Source organism: Silene latifolia, chromosome 4, assembly GCF_048544455.1.
Source record: "Silene latifolia isolate original U9 population chromosome 4, ASM4854445v1, whole genome shotgun sequence".
NCBI lineage: Eukaryota > Viridiplantae > Streptophyta > Magnoliopsida > Caryophyllales > Caryophyllaceae > Silene > Silene latifolia.
The window spans coordinates 34,497,251-34,516,510 of NC_133529.1; positions in this window are offsets into that span (position 1 = coordinate 34,497,251).

Sequence of the window (19,260 nt, forward strand, 5' to 3'; positions counted from 1 at the left end):
CTAATAAAATGAACCTGGCGTATGTATATTGGGAGCCCCAGCTGATGCTAGATTTTGGGTGAGTAGGCGCCCTCATTTCAAAATCATGGCTCCATTATGCTTAAACCAGTCACTGGGTATGGGAATGTGGAGTCGAAAACTGTGTGCCTCGTATAATTGTTACGTTAGAGATGTTTGTGATGAAGTCTTTGTTGATGATTAGTATGTGGGATAGTGATGGAAAGTGTGAAATTATGTGGTGGAGTAGAAGTGTATATGGAAGTATGTGTGAAAGTAATAGAAGTGGTGCAACGTTTATAATACGTGACAGTGTGTATGATGTAGTGATGGTAATGTTTGTTCCGAATAGTTGGTGTTGGTGGTTGATATAAAGAACTTGTGAGCCTTGTATGTGGTAATACTGATAATTACTAAGTTTTAACTTTGTTGTAACGGTTATCGAAATAAAATTTGGTAAACGTGATAGATGAATGGTTGAACGCTTCTGTGATATGGCATAATTAAGTTGAGTAAGCTAGTTGATAATTGTTGTGACATGGTTGAATATTAGCGGTATGATTAGAGTAATATGTTTAGAAGTTATTTTATTGTAGTCACAATTGTATGATTAGAAGTATAAGAAACGTGTTGAGTGTATGCATGAGGAAGACAATAGTGTAGTTAGTTGGTTGCGTAACGTTTGGCATAGAATAAAGTAAAATATGTGGGATGAAGTAATATGTTTATTAGTTCTATACGATGTAATTGTGTAGTGGTATTATGTCGTGAATGAGTATAATAATCTGTGACTATTTCCGAATTTCTTTTGGAATCGACACGCGTTGTTGTTTTGCAGGAACCGTTACATAATTCCGTAGCTTTGACCTCGTTCTTAACCTTGCCCGACCGAGTAGGAGTGTTTACTCCATCGAGTAGACCTCATTCGATCTAGTTAGGATGTTATAACGTCAGAAAAGTTGGATTTGCCAGCAGAAACTCGACCGAGTAGCTCCAACTCGATCGAGTAGAGGCCACTCGATCGAGTAAGTGAACAGTACCCGGGTTATCGCGTGATTCATAACCCTTCTTTCTTTCTTTCTTCTTCATTCTTCATTCAAACTAAACCATAAAGTCTCTATATTTCTCTCTTGTGCCTCAATCCTTGTTGTTGGGTGTTTGAATCTTAGTATTTCATTTGCTTAATTCGTTCTCCTTGCTTGGCAACTAATTAAGGTATGGATGTTTATCCTATTTTGATGTTTTTGATTAAATAGAAGCATGTAGGGTGTTGGTAATTGCTGAAAAATCGATTTATATGGACCAAAACATGTTTATAATTTTTGTAATATGATCTAATTGCTTCAATTCGATGATTGTTGATGTTAGTTATGCAAAAATCGAATCAAATTAGGGGTTTATGTGACTCGAATTTTCTAGGGTTTGAGGATTTGAATTGAATTTTGGTTGTCTTTTGGGTGTAAAAGGGAGGAAATTGAGTAATATAGGCCATAATATCATGTTTAGAGTTGATTTTTGAGATTTTCACCCAAAAATTCGACTTAAAACTCCGTCTTAAAAGTGCCCCAAATTGAAATTCTTCTTATATTACTATGAAATTTGTTAATATATTGAGCTATTTAGAAGTTATGATTTTCAAAAGTAGTAGTGATAATGATAATTGGTGCTCTACATGTCAAATTTTTTGCAGCTGTGAGACCGTCTGAGAGTAAAATTGATAGTTTATGCTAATGATTTTTGGTTTGTTGGTGAAAGTGTGTACTTAGTAGCTCTTTTACGTGAACATACATGATTGTTTTACATGTTTTCAAGTGTATGTGGTTTGTGCATTTAAGTTATGTGTTGAAAGCAGATGCCGAGACCAACCGTGGGGACCCGACAGAGCAAAAGAGGAAGGGCTTCTGAGCCCGAGGAAGGAGAGGGGAGTGGACCGGTAGTCCCGGCAGTACCCGAATACCCGTCTGTAGTCTTTGTGGATTTCACACAAAAGGGTAATTTTATCGCTTTGCAACAACGGAAGATGAGACCTACCCGGTGTATAGACACCGTTCTCTTGACTGACTTAGGAATTGAGACCGATGTCAGGCACATCTTTGAAACATTGGGGATGTTAGGACTATACCGTCTCAGGAAACAATCTTATGCCTTTTTGACCCTTGAGTTCATTTAAATACGATGCAGTGGAACAAACTGTGGAGTTTCGCCTGATGAACACGAGTTTTCTGTTGACCATGGATATGTTTGCGACCCATCTTGGCTTGGCTAAGCCTGCCAAGGGAGCTCTCCGTGATATTCCTTCTGAGTGTGGGGTTAGTAGCCTCATGCCGTGCTTTACCGGTAAATCAGCTTCTACTTTGAGTAACCTGTTGATCAATGATATTCAACATGTCACTTTCAAGATCTTTCTACGTGCTTTGACGTGTCTGCTCTACGAAAGGAAGGATGTGAGTAAGTTGAACTCACATGAGTTGATGCTCTTGGTGTCTTATCTTAACCCCACCCGGTCACAGCCTGTCACCTTTAGTACCCCTGCCTTTGTATGTGCCAATCTAGATCTGATGGCCTCGTCTGACATTAGATTTCTGAGTTGTGGTGCCATTGCCACACGTCTAGCTGAGAGGTTGACATCCTTTGAGGCCTCCTCGGCCTATACTCCTTTGACCACCACAGTGCCTACCTTGGACCTTGACTACTTCCTCGACCAGAAATGGTTGAGAAGCTTAGCGGATGGGAGTTTGACATGGAGAGTATGGGGTATGAGTTGGATGCGGATACCAGCTCCTGAGCACCTACCTGTGACTGAGCCTTTACCACCGGCAGTTATAGCTGCCGATTCTGATGATTAGGAGGAGGAGGGGCATCCACCAGTGCAGACGTACCTCATTGACCCGGAGATCCTACAGGTCATGCCCGAGCGGGGGAAGGGGGAGAACGTGAGAGCTGAGGAGGACCGGCCTCACATGGGGAGGGGCCACGCCGAGTGAGAGAGAGGATGGCTAAGACTCAGCCAGTGCAGCCTGAGCAGCCAGTGCCGCCACAGTACCAGTACCGGTTTCCTGGTTACCCTTCTTTCGATAGCCCAGAGATGCGTGAGAGCTACCTTACAGAGAGGGTGTCTTCTACCTTGACCCTTCAGAACCTTCATGAGATGGCTCATGTACAGGGTATTGGGACCACGGGAGCTCAGCCGGTATGGTGGAGAGGTGTTGGGGATGACAGTGGCATTTCCACTCTTATGGTGTGGATAGGTCTACTTGGGGAGAGCCTCAGTTGTACCCATATGGTTGTTTGGCCCCTTGGCGCATGGGAGCAGGTGCAGGTGTTGGTGGTGATGCGGGTCATGATGCGGCGGGAGCAAGCACTTCTGGTGGTGGCGTTGGTGATGATGCGGTGATGGACGAGCAGCAGGAGGAGTGATATACTCCATTTTCTTCTTCTTATGTTTCATAGTGTGTGATGGATATTATTCCGTTTGCGGTTGATACTTTCTTGGATGTCCGGTTTGTATGGTTGGCCATAAGGCCGTATTTTGTTTACTGCTAGACTTTTATGAAGGATTTGAAGGTCGGGCTAGCATCCCTTCTAATATTTATATGGTTGTATGCCTTATGTTTGAAGTTCAGGGGACTTTTCGACCTGTGGCAACTCGATCGAGTGCCCCTCACTCGATCGAGTAGCTACAGGTAAGTCATTAGAGGGGTATTCTGATCTCTTCCTACTCGATCGAGTAGCTGATGAGCTCGATCGAGTAGGGCCAGCTCGATCGAGGGCCTGACCAACTCGATCGAGTGTCACTTTTACAGGGACATTTCGAGTTTAGAATTGTTCGAATCATCATATTTTTGGATACTTTTACATTAATCATTGTTGTTGGTGTTTACTAACATTGTTTAGCCTAACATCCCCCCTGGGGTGATAATCTTGCCAGCTCTGGTTTTTTAAGTAAATCTGGTTGACCCACTGCACCCATAGCTTATCAGGACTACAATAAACCCACCAGACTAACTTCCCCACAGCTGCCACATTCCACACTAAACTATTTTTAATTCCTAAACCCCCTTCCTCCTTGGGAGAGCAAACACTGTCCCAGCTAACAAGTGGAACTCTCATGTAATCCACCTTACCATCCCACAGAAAGTTCCTACAGAGAGAGTTAATCCTCCTCAGGACTCCTTTTGGTAGTGGGTATGATTTGTTAAGAACTAGGGCTCAGGCTGTGTAGTGGTATCAGTTCATTTGGCATTCTTGGACTGTGCCTAAGCATAGGTTCCTGGGATGGTTATTGGCTAGGAAGGCAATGCAGGTTAAGGAGAAATTGTTTGCTCTGGGCATTTGTCAGGATGATCTATGTTTGCTCTGTGGCAATGCCACTGAGACTCATGAGCACCTGTTTGAAGATTGTGTTTACAGTAAGCGTATCCTTATGGGGATGACAAACCTTTGTAAGGTTTCTTTACCTGGTGGAGATATCTTGCAAGGGATATGGCAGCAAAGGAGGTCTCAAGTTCAGAAGAGTGTTCTCATTTGTTCCTTTATGGCTTGCTTCTACTTTATCTGGAAGCAAAGGAATCGTGTTAGATGTGAGCAGATCCTGGTGCACCCTGATACAGTTTGTAAACATATCCATCAGGTTGTCAAAATGAGGATTAGAGTATTTAGCAATCAAATTCTGGGTAAGGATAGGATTTGGCTGCAAAGTACTGACTTATGTAAGTAGGGACTCAGTCTCTGAAATTGTGATTGTATGCTAAATTGGTAGGTTGTAATAGCCTTGTTTGATCTTAATGGAATTCTTACATTTCATCAAAAAAAAAAAAAAAATATTGTTTAGCCTCACCGTTGGTTATATAATTGCATATGGTCGAGTTGTGAATGTAATTTTGTGTGGTTTGTGTGGGTCGGAATGTTAAAACAAATCAATGAGGGACCTTAAGGTAAGGTGGTATTGTCCAAGTTTATAATTATATATATCTGTATCTTGTGGGTCGTGCTCAGGTAATGTCACGAAAGTGTTGTTTCTGTCACACGTTGGATATGCATTTTGATCACTTCACACAGTTTTAGCGGTATTTGTGTTACCTTGTAATCTTTATGTGGTCAAGCTGGATAAGTGGAATACTATGTTTATCATATTGTCACTTGTTCGGTGTGGTCTTATAACAAATAATTGTTGGATTTGCTGCTAGTTTGTAACAATATATATCCGCGATGTTTTACGTCATATCTGTGGTTTTATGTTGTATGAGTTGTAACTAAGTAATGTCAAAGATTTCATTATGTCAGTACAAATTAATGTCGGTTGTGGTTTATAAGTAATGTCAATAAGATGTAATAAGAAATGTCGGTTTGAGGGACAGGGAAGTTGTTTAATGGTGAATTTCGGGGATGAAGTTCCTTTTAAGAGGGGAAGAGTAATGTCGCAAAAGAAAAATGATATAATTATAACAATTTTGTGGTATTTTAAAATATGTGAATGATTGTTTGAATAGTTTTATATGATTGTTTTGGATAGCTTCATGGTGGTTGTAGTGCAATTGAGTAAGAGTTTGTAATTGTTGAACGAAATAACATGCTGTATATTTTCTTTCGGTAAGTTATTCGCTATGATTGTAATACCAGTCCTTTTAGGGACCCGTTGACCGACCTTAGGGGCAGGTGGTAGCCTTTGGGAATTCATGCAAGAGATGTCTCGTGTCGTGATAGGCCTTGGGATGAGTGGTACTCGATCTAGTCGAGGCTACTCGATCGAACAGCTTGGGTACTCGGAGTAGGCGTCACTCCATCGAGTGAGTTTGTTACTCGATCGAGTAGTGTCTTTTCAGCGAGGGTTTATAATCGTGTTTTGATAGAATCACAAATCATTTCCGCCTCCTTCCTTCAGACCTAGATGTCGCCTTTGTTCATTTCCTTCACCATATTTCCTTCCATGGGAGCCTTTGAGGATGCTTGTGCCTTGGGGATAGGTTGCTTGAGTCGGGTAGCGGTCTTGACGCCGATATGCGATGCGTAGGTATGTCATCATCGTCATCTTTGTCATTGTTGTTTCTTGTAGGGTTGTGGTGATAGTAATAGGTGTTCGTACTGTTTGTATAGAGGTTTTGCTTGCCTGGTTGATGTCATGTGATTGAACAAGGAATCGCTGCGGTTGGCTAAAGGTAGGTTCGCCTACTCAGTTTCTGTTGGTTGTTTAGTGTGTTAGTTGTTGTGTTGATTGCAGTGTCAGTATGATTGGATTGATTGTGGTGTTGGTTGGTAGTGTGTTGTCACGTTTGGCGTGATTGTGATTATTGTACAACTGTCTGTGTTCTTCGGGGCGGGTCCCTGGCTGAGTGGAGTCACTTGCGGAAGTGACTTCACGCCCTAGTTTCGCCCTCCTTGGAACCCGCTACGGGAGGGGATGTGCACATTAATGGGACAGGGTTATCGCCCGGTATGATGAGCGGGGATTTGGTGGGTACGGCTGCGGTCCCCCACTGGCAGGGCTGGTCCAGTGGACAGTCGGTGACGGTGATTGGCTGGAGTGGTTGTGACTTGCGTGTGTGCTTGGTTGTGTTTGTAGTATGTTGGTCGTTGATGTTGTGTCTTGCCTCAGTTACTGACCTTGTGTGGTTGTTTCTTGTTTGCTTCTGTTGTGTCTGCCGTGATCCCTTATGGTGAGCAATCGGTCTTTTAGGTGATGTCTTGGAAGTTGGTTGGAGTCTTGGCAGGGATGGGTCTTTCACAAGTTACGTCAAAAGATAGTTCACCTAAGGATGTCGAGTTGTATCTTTGTATCAGTAGTTTTGGTTTAATCACTTGTAATAATTTATAAATGTTCTTTTATCGACTTTTTATAATTACTTTCCTCGGGCAACCGAGATGGTAATGCCCTTATATGCTAGGGAAGGTCTTGTTAAGGCTCCTTGGTATATTGAGGTGTTACAATGATGACCTGAGAATTCAGTGTTATTAGCAGAAGGGTTGTTGTACGGTTAACGTAATCGGGTATAATGAAACATACGTAGTGTAAGTCATGAACATGTGTTGTTGTGAATTTGTGACTAAACCGTTGAGTTGTGTGTCGTGTTAGTGGTAATTGTTGACTAGGTGATGAATGATTATATAGTCTCGTAGTTGTATTGGTGCATGTGTTGATCATCCTTATGGTTGGTACGTGTTCAGTAAATCAAAAAAGGAAGTGGTATCTCGTTGAGGCTTGTGTGTGTGTCGGGTGTTAGGTGGTTGATGACGATGATGTTTGATGAACATACGTAGGGGGATAGTATTGCTAAACAGTTTTGTTAACTTGTGTCGGGTAAACGGTGGTGTTGACTTGGGTGTCTTTGTCGTGTGCTTCGGGAGAGGAGGAGTCGAACTTCGGGGACGAAGTTCTTTTTAAGGGGGGAAGACTGTAATACCCGTCCTTTTAGGGACCCGTTGATTGACGTTGACCGACCTTAGTGATATGTCTTAGTCTTTGGGAAGCCTTACGAGCGTTGACTGGTGAAGTGGTAAGCTTTGAGTGAGTGGTACTCGATCTAGTCGAGGCCACTCAATCGAGTAGCTTGAGTACTCGATCGAGTAGGGGTCACTCGATCGAGTAAGTTAGTTACTTGATCGAGTAACGTCTTTATAGCGGGGGTTTATAATCGTGTTTTGATAGAATCGCAAATCATTTCCGCCTCCTTCCCCCAAACCTGGATGTCGCCTTTCCACATTCCCTTCACCATAATGCATTCCATTGGAGCCTTTGAGGATGTTTATGCCTTGGGTATAGGTTGCTTGAGTCGGGTAGCGGTCCTGATGCCGGATAGCTATGCGTAGGTATGTCATCGTCATCATCATTGTCGTTGTCGTTTTCAGTTAGGGTTGTAGTGGTTGTGATAGATTATTGTACTGTTTGTATAGGTGTATTGCTTGCTTGGTTGATGTCATGTGATTGAATATGGAATCTCTGCGGTTGGCTAAAGGTAAGTTCGCCTACTCAGTACTGTTGGTTGTTTAGAGCGTCTTGTGATGTGGTTTGGTTGTTGTTACATCCGGTATGGTTGTCGGATTGTGATAGTTGGCTGGTGCTGTCCTATTGTGTATATAGTTGTCGTAATACATTGGTTGTGATTGGCCGTCTGTGATATTCTGGGCGCGTCCCTGGCTGAGTGGGGCCACTTGCGGGAGTGGCTTCATGCCCTTAGTTCGCTCTCTGTGGAACCCGCCACAGGAGGGGATGTGCACATCAAGGAAACTTGGGTTTATCGCTCTGTATGATGAGCGGGGATTTGATGGGTACGGCGGCGGTCCCCCACTGGTAGGGCTGGTCCAGTGGACAGTCGGTGACGGTGATTGGTTGGAATAGTTGTGGCTTGTGTGTGTGCTTGGTTGTGTCCGTAGTGTGTTGGTTGTTGTTGTTGTGTCTTTCCTCAGTTACTGACCTTGTGTGGTTTGTCTTCTTGTTGTTTCTATTGTGTCTGCCGTGATCCCTTATGGTGAGAAGTGAGTCTTAGCAAGTGATGTCTTGGATGGTAGCTGGAGTCTTGGCGGGATGAGTCCTTCACGAGTCACGACAAAAGTAGTTCACATAGTGGTGTTGAGTTGTATCTTTTATATCAGTAGTTGTGTTTCATCTTGTAATAAACTATAATTTTTCTTTTATCGACTTTTGGTGATTACTATCCTCGGGCAACCGAGATGGTAACGCCCTTATATGTTAGGGAAGGTCTTGTTAAGGCTCCTTGGTATATGGAGGTGTTACAGATTGGGCATTGAAGTTCGAGCAAGAGGTTACGGATCCAACAAGACTCCGCAACCACATTAACGCGAGACGGTTGCTTGTCGTTTAGAGGACCATGAAATTAAATTGTCAGCCAAATAAACACAATAACCGGATGTGGAGCGGCGCGAATCCGGGCAGCCACTCCAATCGGCATCACTGTACGCAATAAGGGACGAGGTGGACGAAACCGAGAGATTCAAACCATAATGAGACGTACCTCGGAGATAGCGAATAATTCGTTTCAGCGCACCAAAATGTGCTTCCCGAGGATCGTGCATATGTAAGCATATTTGCTGCACCGCATATGAGATATCGGGTCGAGTAAAAGTCAAATATTGCAGGGCTCCGGCCAGGCTACGGAATAGGGTGGGGTCCGCAACTGGAGGGCCTGCGTCAGCACCCAATTTGGACTTGGTGTCCACGGGAGTTTGAGCGGGTTTGCACGTCGACATATGAGCCCGAGCAAGAATGTCTTCCACGTACTTTTTCTGATGAAGGAAGAGACTTTTTTCATGGCAAATATCTGCTATACCAAGGAAAAAATTAAGCGGGCCAAGATCCGTCATTGCGAATTCAGCACGAAAAAGAGCCATTATTTCATCCCGGAGAGCAGTTGTAGACGTGGTTAAAATAATATCATCAACATATAGAAGTATATAGGCCACATTAGTACCATTATGATAAACAAATAGAGAATTATCGGTCTTGCTATGTGAAAAACCAATGGAGGAGGCATAAGTAGCAAACTGTTGGTACCATGCGCGAGGCGCTTGCTTGAGGCCGTAAAGGGACTTCTTGAGAAGGCACACATGGTCGGGTTTATTTCTATCTCGGAACCCGGGTGGCTGATGCATAAAGACCGTTTCAGCAAGGTGTCCATGGAGGAATGCATTTTTGACATCAAGTTGATGGATGGGCCACTGCTTGGACACGGCAAGGCTAAGAACGTACGAATAGTCGCGGGCTTGACCATGGGACTAAAAGTCTCATGACAAACGACTCCCACCTGTTGTGACCTGCTATTGACAACAAGCCGAGCTTTGTATCGCTCCAAATCACCGTTAGCTTTAAATTTATGTTTAAACAACCAAAGACATCGTGTTATATTGACATTAGGAGGTTGAGGCACAAGTACCCAAGTCTTATTCTTAATGAGCGCGTCAATTTCGTCTTTCATAGCATGATTCCAATTTGGGTCATTAAGTGCAATAATCGGACTCTTGGGTATTGGCGACAATGTGGTTGTCGCACATAAATCAAATGGTGCATTGGGTTTGAATATTCCGTGTTAAGCTCGGGTAGTCATTTGAGGTGAGGGAGGAGGGGGACTAGATGGTGGGATGGTGGTAGTCGACGAGGCCGAGTCTGGGCTTGTCGAAGGGGAGGCCGAGGGCTGAGTTGCAGCACGGGAAGGCGTGGCAGTAGGAGATACTGTCGGGCTAACGTACAGGGGCGTGGTAGGTGGGCTAGCCGGGTCAGGGATGTCAAGGGTTAAGGGTGGCGTAGAGGTGGCTAGGTGATGAGACACTTAGGGTGAGGGGTCATTAGCAAGAAAGTGATATTGTGACACCCCCATACTCCAAGTGCCTTACCAGGACCACTCAGGTATAGAAACGTCACAATCTCGGTTACCCGAGGTAATGATAATCAAATGACAATAAAGAAACATAATTTAAATTGCAATACGGTTTAAAGCGGTTACATATCCAAAACCAAAACTGTTAAAAGTACGATACATGTTCTCAAAAACCAAAAGTCTCGAACAACTAAAGTATGATAGTGGAAGACTCTAAACTTCTCATCGTGACTCATCCCAGCTAGCCCAAATGCCTCAAAACAAACCTGCTCAATAACCGCTCACGATCCCCGAATGGATCACCACAGTTTTTAAAATAATAAACGGGGTCAGTACTAATTACACGACATAAATCACAAAAGACAGAAGTCAAACAACTCAATCGTCACATCAAATCCCAAACTCCATAATCAATCTCCTCATAACTGACTACACACTAAAGTGTGTACCCTTCCAGAGTACCCATCACAACAGGTACTCCACACCGCCAGTGGGGGACCACAGCCGTACCAACCAAATCCCCGCTCATCTCCATCGAGCGATAAACCCATGTTCATTAATGTGCACATCCCTTCTGTGGCGGGTTCCACAGAAGGCGAATCAAGGGCGTGAAGACACTCTCGCAAGTGACTCCACTCAGCCAGGGACGCGCCCCGAAGATCACAGACAGATACACAACAACAATGATAATACTCAATAACCGTCACAAGACCAACATTATACTTTAACTACAATCATCACAAAATCACCAAACACAACATGTAATTAATACTGAGTAGGGAAACCCTACCTGGAATGCAAACACAAAAGCAGATGATCTAGCAGCTGTCTCAAAATCTCTCTTCTACAAACCCTCCTCCTATACACATAATCATACAATTACTACTACAATAACACAAACATAAAAACCCCCAATCCCCAATCCCCAATCCCCAATCCCCAAAATTAGGGTTTAACTAAAGTCAATCAAATGCTATAAAAATGGTACGTAGATCTTATCCTTGATGCAAGGATCACAATGATACAAAGAACAACGAAATCCGACCTCTTTAGCTCTGGGATTTGCCAATAATGCGAATGTAGAGAACAACGTAGTTTGCGATCTCTTTTTGTGTGTATTAGGTTTATAAAAGTGTTTAGGAAAGATAACAGAGTATTATATATATTAATTCGCATTATTAACAAAACCCGTCAAAATATTACTCGATAACCAACTTACTCGATCGAGTAAGTAACATACTCGATCGAGTGCCACTAACTCGATCGAGTGCCAAGGCTACTCGATTGAGTACCCTACAGGCAGAACACTGTTTCGCAAATTAAACACACTTACTCAACAGAGTAAGCCCCACTCGATAGAGTACCCAGAGACTCATAAAACCGTAGTATTATAGTCTTCCCTCCTTAAAAAGAACTTCGTCCTCGAAGTTCAAACCACACAAAATAAAAACACACTAACACACTCCCGACACAACAACCAAAAACAAAACTCAACATAAAACTCCAACACATACTTACCAAACCAAACTCAACCCGACTCAAACAACTAGTAACTATATCAAAATCAATATAAAAAGATGCAAAAACTCGTCGCGACCATCTCCCACCCCCCTAAAAGAAACAAGGTTACGTCCCCGTAACCATACATACCTGATCAAAAAGAAATGGATAGCTCTCTCTCATGGCCTCCTCCGCCTCCCATGTAGCTTCCTCAACCTCATGATTAGACCAAAGAATCTTAAGCAAGACTGTCGCACCATGTCTAGTCTTCCTAATCTTCCGGTCAAGGATCTGTTTAGGCACCTCAAGATAAGACAAGAACTCATCTAGCTTTATGTTCTCCACCTCTAACACATGTGATGGGTCACTAACATACTTTCGCAGCTGAGACACATGAAACACATTATGTACCTTATCCAAAGCAGACGGTAAAGCCAACCGATAAGCAACCTCTCCAACATGGTCTAAAATCTCGTATGGTCCTATGAACTTCTGGCTCAGCTTGCCTTTCTTACCAAATCTCATGATCCCACGCATAGGAGACACTTTCAAAAGAATCTTGTCCCCAACCTGAAACTCTATATCCCGCCGATGTAGATCAGCATAACTTTTTTGTCGGTCCTGGGCCGCTCTCACCCTCTCTCTGATCAGCTTAATCTGCTCTACCTCCCATGTACCATCTCTGGTCCTAAAACCACTGCCTCAGCACTGTCGTCCCAACAAATCGGGCTCCTACATCTCCTCCCATATAAAGCCTCAAATAACGCCATGCCAATGCTGGTGTTATAGCTGTTGTTGTAAGAAAACTCAATCAAATCTAACCTCTGTTCCTAGATACCACCCAAATCCATCACACAAGCTCGTAACATATCCTCTAGAGTCTTGATTGTCTTCTCTGTCTGACCATCTATCGCAGGATGAAATGCTGTACTCATGTTCCAACGTAGTTCCCAAAGACTCCTGCAACTCTTTCCAAAACCGCGAGATAAATCTCGAATCTCTGTCAGATACTATATCTTTAGGCACCCCATGCAATCTCAGCGCATTCTTCCGATAAGCCATAGCTGATTGTGCCTTAGTCCATGTATCCTTCATTGGCAAAAAATGAGCTGACTTGGTCAGTCGATCCACTATAACCCATATCATGTTGTTTCCCTATTGACTCTTCGGTAACCCACGATGAAATCCATAGAAATGGACTCCCACTTCCACTCAGGTACCTCAAGAGACTGAATCTTACCTTGTGGTCGTCGCTGTTCTCCTTTCACTCTCTGACATGTCAAACAACGGGCCACAAACTCAGATGTTTCTTTGTTCATCCCAGGCTACCAGAAAGTCTTCTTCAAATCCTTGTATAGCTTGTCACCACCTGGATGTCCGAATATGTTGTGCAATGAGCCTCTGTCATGATCATCTTTTTCAGCTCCTCATCATTAGGGACACACCACTTCCCATCAAATCTCAGACTACCATCTGTATGAATAGAGAATCTAGACACTGTCCCTCTCTCTACTCCAGCTCTCCACTCTACTATCTTGGGATCCAACACCTGTTTATCGCGAATATCATCATAAAGATCAGGCTGCACTGTCAAATCTCCCATGGTATCCCCTTTCTGGATCATATGTATCCCGAACTTCGCCACCTCATCTCTCAATCTCATCAAAGATATAGCTATGCACAAAGAATGCACACTCTTCCTACTCAAAGCATCTACAACCACATTGGCTTTCCCTTCATGGTAGATAATATCCATGTCATAATCGCCAATCAGCTCCATCCACCTCCTATGTCTCATGTTCAACTCCTTTTGAGTGAAGATGTACTTGAGACTCTTGTGATCTGAAAATACCTTAAAGGTCGCCCCATATAGGTAATGTCTCCAAATGTTAAGAGCAAACACAACTGCACCCAACTCCAGATCATGTGTGGGATAATTCTCCTCATAAGGCTTCAATTGCCTAGAAGCATATGCAATCACTTTACCATTCTGCATATTGGACCATATAGATATATGATTAAGTTTTGATAATGACAAGTGTGTGCTTCGTTTTATATATACTCTTGCTCGTAATCGTTTGTTTAGTCTTTGTTAGATTGACTTAGGTTTACAAGTTTAGCAAGTAATGTTATAGCATTATTAGCTATAACATTGAAGATTTGTGAGGCATCATTCAAGTAATGTTATAGCAGCTTGAGCTATAACATTGAAGATTCTTAAAGCGTCATAGTAACTGTAACAAGTTTCAAGTATGATGATCACTCAAGCAAAAGGCTAGATCAAGTCTTTAACAAGCTCAAGATGAAGAGCTTTTGGTCAAGATAAAGAGAAGATCCTATCACTGAAGATCTCCAGGAAGATTAGCTAGTATAGGTCTTCTTCTAATGACGGTATCTTAAGAAAAGAATATTGGGAAGGTAAAGTTATAGCTATTTCACCTATAACTTTACTTACCAAACTTAAAGTTATAGCTGTTATGGCTCAGGATGCGGCTAGGGCGGCTAAGGAGTGTGTCCGTCATTCCGGGTCATTGGCTAACTTAGCTAGTCAAGGAGGGGCAATATGGCGTGAAGGGAAGGCTATGCATGAGGATATGCGGGTTGTTTACGAGGCTACTAAAGCCTTGTCATTGAAAGTGCTCAATTTCGACAGGTGTCTCACGGCACACGCTAACCATGTCCGATCATGCTTTGATCGTCTTGACTCTCTTGAGTTTAGGACCCGTCCCGGTTATGTGAACCCCAATGTCGTGAAACGCGACTACCCTTAACCCGTCATCATCCTTACCTTGCTTTTATTTTTATTAGACTTTCTATTTTGAATAATTGTCTAATTCGGCCCATTTTTGCTTGCTCTTCCATTCGGCCCATTTGGCTTTATCACTTGTCTTCTTATTCGGCCCATTGGCAATTAGACTACTTTGGTTTGTAGTACTCTTATTTTATATTTGGCATGCTTAATGTAGATTATTTTCTTGTTTTATAATCTTTCTTTGCATGATTAATACGTGTCTCGATCTATATCATTCTAGTTGTTTTATGTCTTTTCTCGTCTTTTCGATGATGTGAAGAGGGGGAAGAAAATTATCGTGACTTAAGTATTTGCCTAAGCTTGCTTCTTGTCAGAACCTTTAATCTCTTAAGGTCCTTAGATGCTATACTTTGTATATTAGTGGATTGTTCTTGCGTTTGACTGACTATAACTTTTATAGTATTATGTTGAGGGGGAACGTTCACTTAGTCACATATCATAAGAGACTTATCATCATCAAAAAGGGGGAATTTGTTGGACCATATAGATATATGATTAAGTTTTGATAATGACAAGTGTTTGCTTCGTTTTATATATACTCTTGCTCGTAATCGTTTGTTTAGTCTTTGTTAGATTGACTTAGGTTTACAAGTTTAGCAAGTAATGTTATAGCATTCTTAGCTATAACGTTGAAGATTTGTGAGGCATCATTCAAGTAATGTTATAGCAGCTTGAGCTATAACATTGAAGATTCTTAAAGCGTCATAGTAATTATAACAAGTTTCAAGTATGATGATCACTCAAGCAAAAGGCTAGATCAAGTCTTTAACAAGCTCAAGAAGAAGAGCTTTTGGTCAAGATAAAGAGAAGATCCTATCACTGAAGATCTCCAGGAAGATTAGCTAGTACAGGTCTTCATCTAATGACGATATCTTAAGAAAAGAATATTGGGAAGGTAAAGTTATAGTTATTTCACCTATAACTTTACTTACCAAATTTAAAGTTATAGCTGTTTCTACTATAACTTTGGGTAGAATTTTAATGGCACGATTTTAATAGTTTTAAAAGCATTTTTCAAAGGATAAAATTTTTTAAACATATTTCGAAATCATATGTGTATATAGTAGAGATGAATTATGGGTTGTTATAATGGATAACTTGCGTGTCTCTATTGGTTAGTAAAACGACTTATGGGTCGTCATGCTACTTAGGGTTTGCTAGTTTATTTTAACCTAACCTTAATCCAAGAAGAAGTATTTTCGTCTAGATGGACCCGGGCCTAGGGTTTCGGCCATTGGCTTTGATCCTTTAGGTTTTACAAGTCCTCTAGTACAAGTAACCTATCTAATTAAATCTAGCTTATATTTTTATAAGATATTTTCTTATCTTAAATATATACATGATTTAATTTGTTTACTTATCTGAAAGTCTTAAAGATATAGTTATAGAAAAATAAGATTCACTTTTATTTTATTTACCTAAACTAATATATCTTGGATTGAATTAGGAAAGAGATAGAGATTTATCTCTTGCGAGATAAACCCGCCTATCTCACGGTATCCTAGGGTTTCGTGCAAACCCTAGTTCTTTCCTCTACTATATATACACATGATCTTCCTTTATTCTAGTCAAGCTTTTCGAAATATTAAAAATCCCTTGCAAACAAAATTGAGTTTAATTTTTAATTGGCTATTCTTATTGATTTGCGTTTCTAAAATCTTGCGAAAAGTCGTGCTCTTTAATTTGCTTATTTTTCTTAAGGTTACGTCATAAGATAATAGTACTTCATATTGTTTCTTACTCGTTCAAATTGTGTGAACACTTAGAAGAACAATCAAGTGCTTTCTTAGTAACTTAAGACAGTCAAAACCGAATATCTAGTGATATTCAAATTGAGTTATAGTTAGAGATAGCTATACGAGTGGGTTGATAATTTTGTAATCCGGAGAAAGGTACTAAAATTATTAATCGAGAATAGTGGACGTAGGCTTCGACGTGTGAAGCTGAACCACTTCAAATATCGTGTGTCCTTGCAGTTTTTCTTTTCGTTCATTTCATTACGTTCATAATCACTTAGTTAATTAGTTAAAGTTTAATTAATAAACTTTAAATAATTAATCATTGATATAAAATAAAAAGTATGTGTAAGTTTTTAAATACTCAATTCACCCCCCCCCCCCACCCCCCTCCTCGAGTATTTCGGGTGTGATAGACTCTTCAATTGGTATCAGAGCCTCATGCTCTTGATTGCCTAACCGCAAAGAGGCTAGATCCGTCTATCTTTTTATTTTATTTTTATTCCGCTGCCTTACACGTGTAAAATGGATTCCAAGTATCTTAAGTGTCCCGTCTTTGATGGGAAGAATTATGGACTTTGGAAAAACATGATGACACACTATATAAAAGGACATGATTAAGAGTGCTGGACGATCATTAAGAATGGACCAAACAAAATTTTGGTTGCATCTTCGGAAGGCACTACCTATGAGAAAAAGGAAGAAGACTATATTGAGGCTGATTACAAGAAGGCCGAGAAAAACTCGAAAGTGATAAGCCTGTTACAAAACGGCATGACATCGACTGAATTCGATCGTTTTTCCTCTTGCACTTCGGCCAAGGAAATATGGGATGCTTTTGAGTTGGCCTATGAAGGAACGTCGGCTGTAAGGAAATATCGCATTGACCTGCTGATTCAAAAATATGAACTTTTTAGAATGGAAAAAAATGAATCACTTGATAACATGTCAGCACGATTTTCTACTATAGTCAATGAGCTCAAAAATCTTGGTAAAACTTTTGACTCCGAGGATATTGCTAGAAAAGTACTTAGGAGTCTAACCAAGAAATGGCGTCCCAAGGTCACAGTTATGGAAGAAGTCAGAGATCTCGCTTCTCTTCCTTATGCAGAACTTATTGGTGCTCTCATGGGTCATGAACTCGTCTTGGAAGACGATGAGGCCGAGGCCAATAACACTAAGAGCATGGCTTTATAAGCTTCTGTTAAGGAAGAAGAAGATGTTGAAATAGAGGACGAAACGGTTTTGTTTGCTAAACGATTTAACAAACGCATCTTCAGAAATAAGCAAGCAAAATCGTTCAACAACAATAACAACAAGTTCTCTAATAAGAAAACTTCTGAGTCAAAGAATACGTTTGCTAATAGAGGATGCTTCAAGTGTGGAGAATCCAGTCATATGATTAAGGATTGTCCCACATGGGAGAAAATTAAACAGAAAGCAAAACGTGAGAAGACCAAGAAGGAATTCAAGCAAGTGATGATGGCATCATGCTGGGGAGATCTCGACCCTGAGGACGACGAAGCATCAGAAGAAGAAGAAGTTGCTAACCTATGTCTAAGCAACGTTAGTCTTGACCTCTTCTCAGACAATGATAAAGATAGCGTGGACTCCTACTGCTACTTCCTAGGAGATTCCGATTCAGAAGAAGAAGAAGAGGTAAGCTATCTTGTACTTAAGAAAAGTGTTAAGAAATTGCCTAAAAATGCTTTAATTGAATACTTTGAACAATCTCTTGATAAGTGTCACGAACAAGAGATGGAATTGAAAGACTTGAAAGAACAAATTCTTGATATTGCTGAAGAGAATCACCTCCTTAAAGCAAAGGCCAAAAAGCTCAAATATAAAGTTACACCTAATATGGCTACAACTTCAGATACGACAAATGCTGAGAAGAAGGCTCTTGAATCTAAAGTTATAGCTAATGAAGCTATAACCTCAGACCTGAAACTCAACATTAAGCATCTTCAAGCCAAAGTTATAGCTAGTGAAGCTATAACATTGGAATTGAGAAAAGTCAAAGAGCTTCTTGAGTCTAAGGCTACGGCTAGAGAAGCCGTGATCTCAGATCAAAAGAAGGAGATTGAGACTCTAACTCAGCAATTAAAGGAATCTAAAACCGTTCTTTCAAATACTAAAAGAACACATACCGAGACGGTACGAGTTCTTAATGATAGATTCCAGAACTTTTGTGATAATTATGAAGAGACTCATCCTCCCAAAGTCGTAGAGTCAGACCATTCCAAATGCAACAAAGAAATACAATCTTTAAAAGAATTACTCTTGCATGCTAGAAAGGTTCACGAAAAATGGGAAGGTAGCACACATGTTCTAAATTTCCTAATTGAGCAATCAGATAATAACATGAAAATGGGATTAGGGCACGAGTGCTATGGTCGTAGAGATCACTCTAAATGAAAATCAATCCCTTCTGAACAAGATTTCAGAAGGAGAAAATATACAAATTTACCAGAATATTTGATTTGCAATTACTGTGGTCATACTGGACATATCCAAGAAAATTGTGTCAAATATGCTCAAGATTTAAGAAAAGGAATCAACTTTGTTAAAGCATCTGACACTGTTTTCGAGGAAAGTGATTATACCCTATCTGAACCAAGTACCAATAAAGAACGCAACAATGATCATCGTTGGTTCTACGATATGAGCTTTGATTTCAAGAAGGCTACCAAATCAAAATAAACACCTAAACCTAAAGAGCCCTTTAAAACCAAAGCTCCTCCAAAACAACCTGAAAGATCACGACATAAGGAACCCACAACTCAATCTAAAATGGTTCCTAAACAAACCCATTCGCCTCCAAAACGTAAAGTCATAAAAAAGGTTTGGGTTAGAAAAGATCTAGTTTTTAGAGTGACTAACGTCAAAG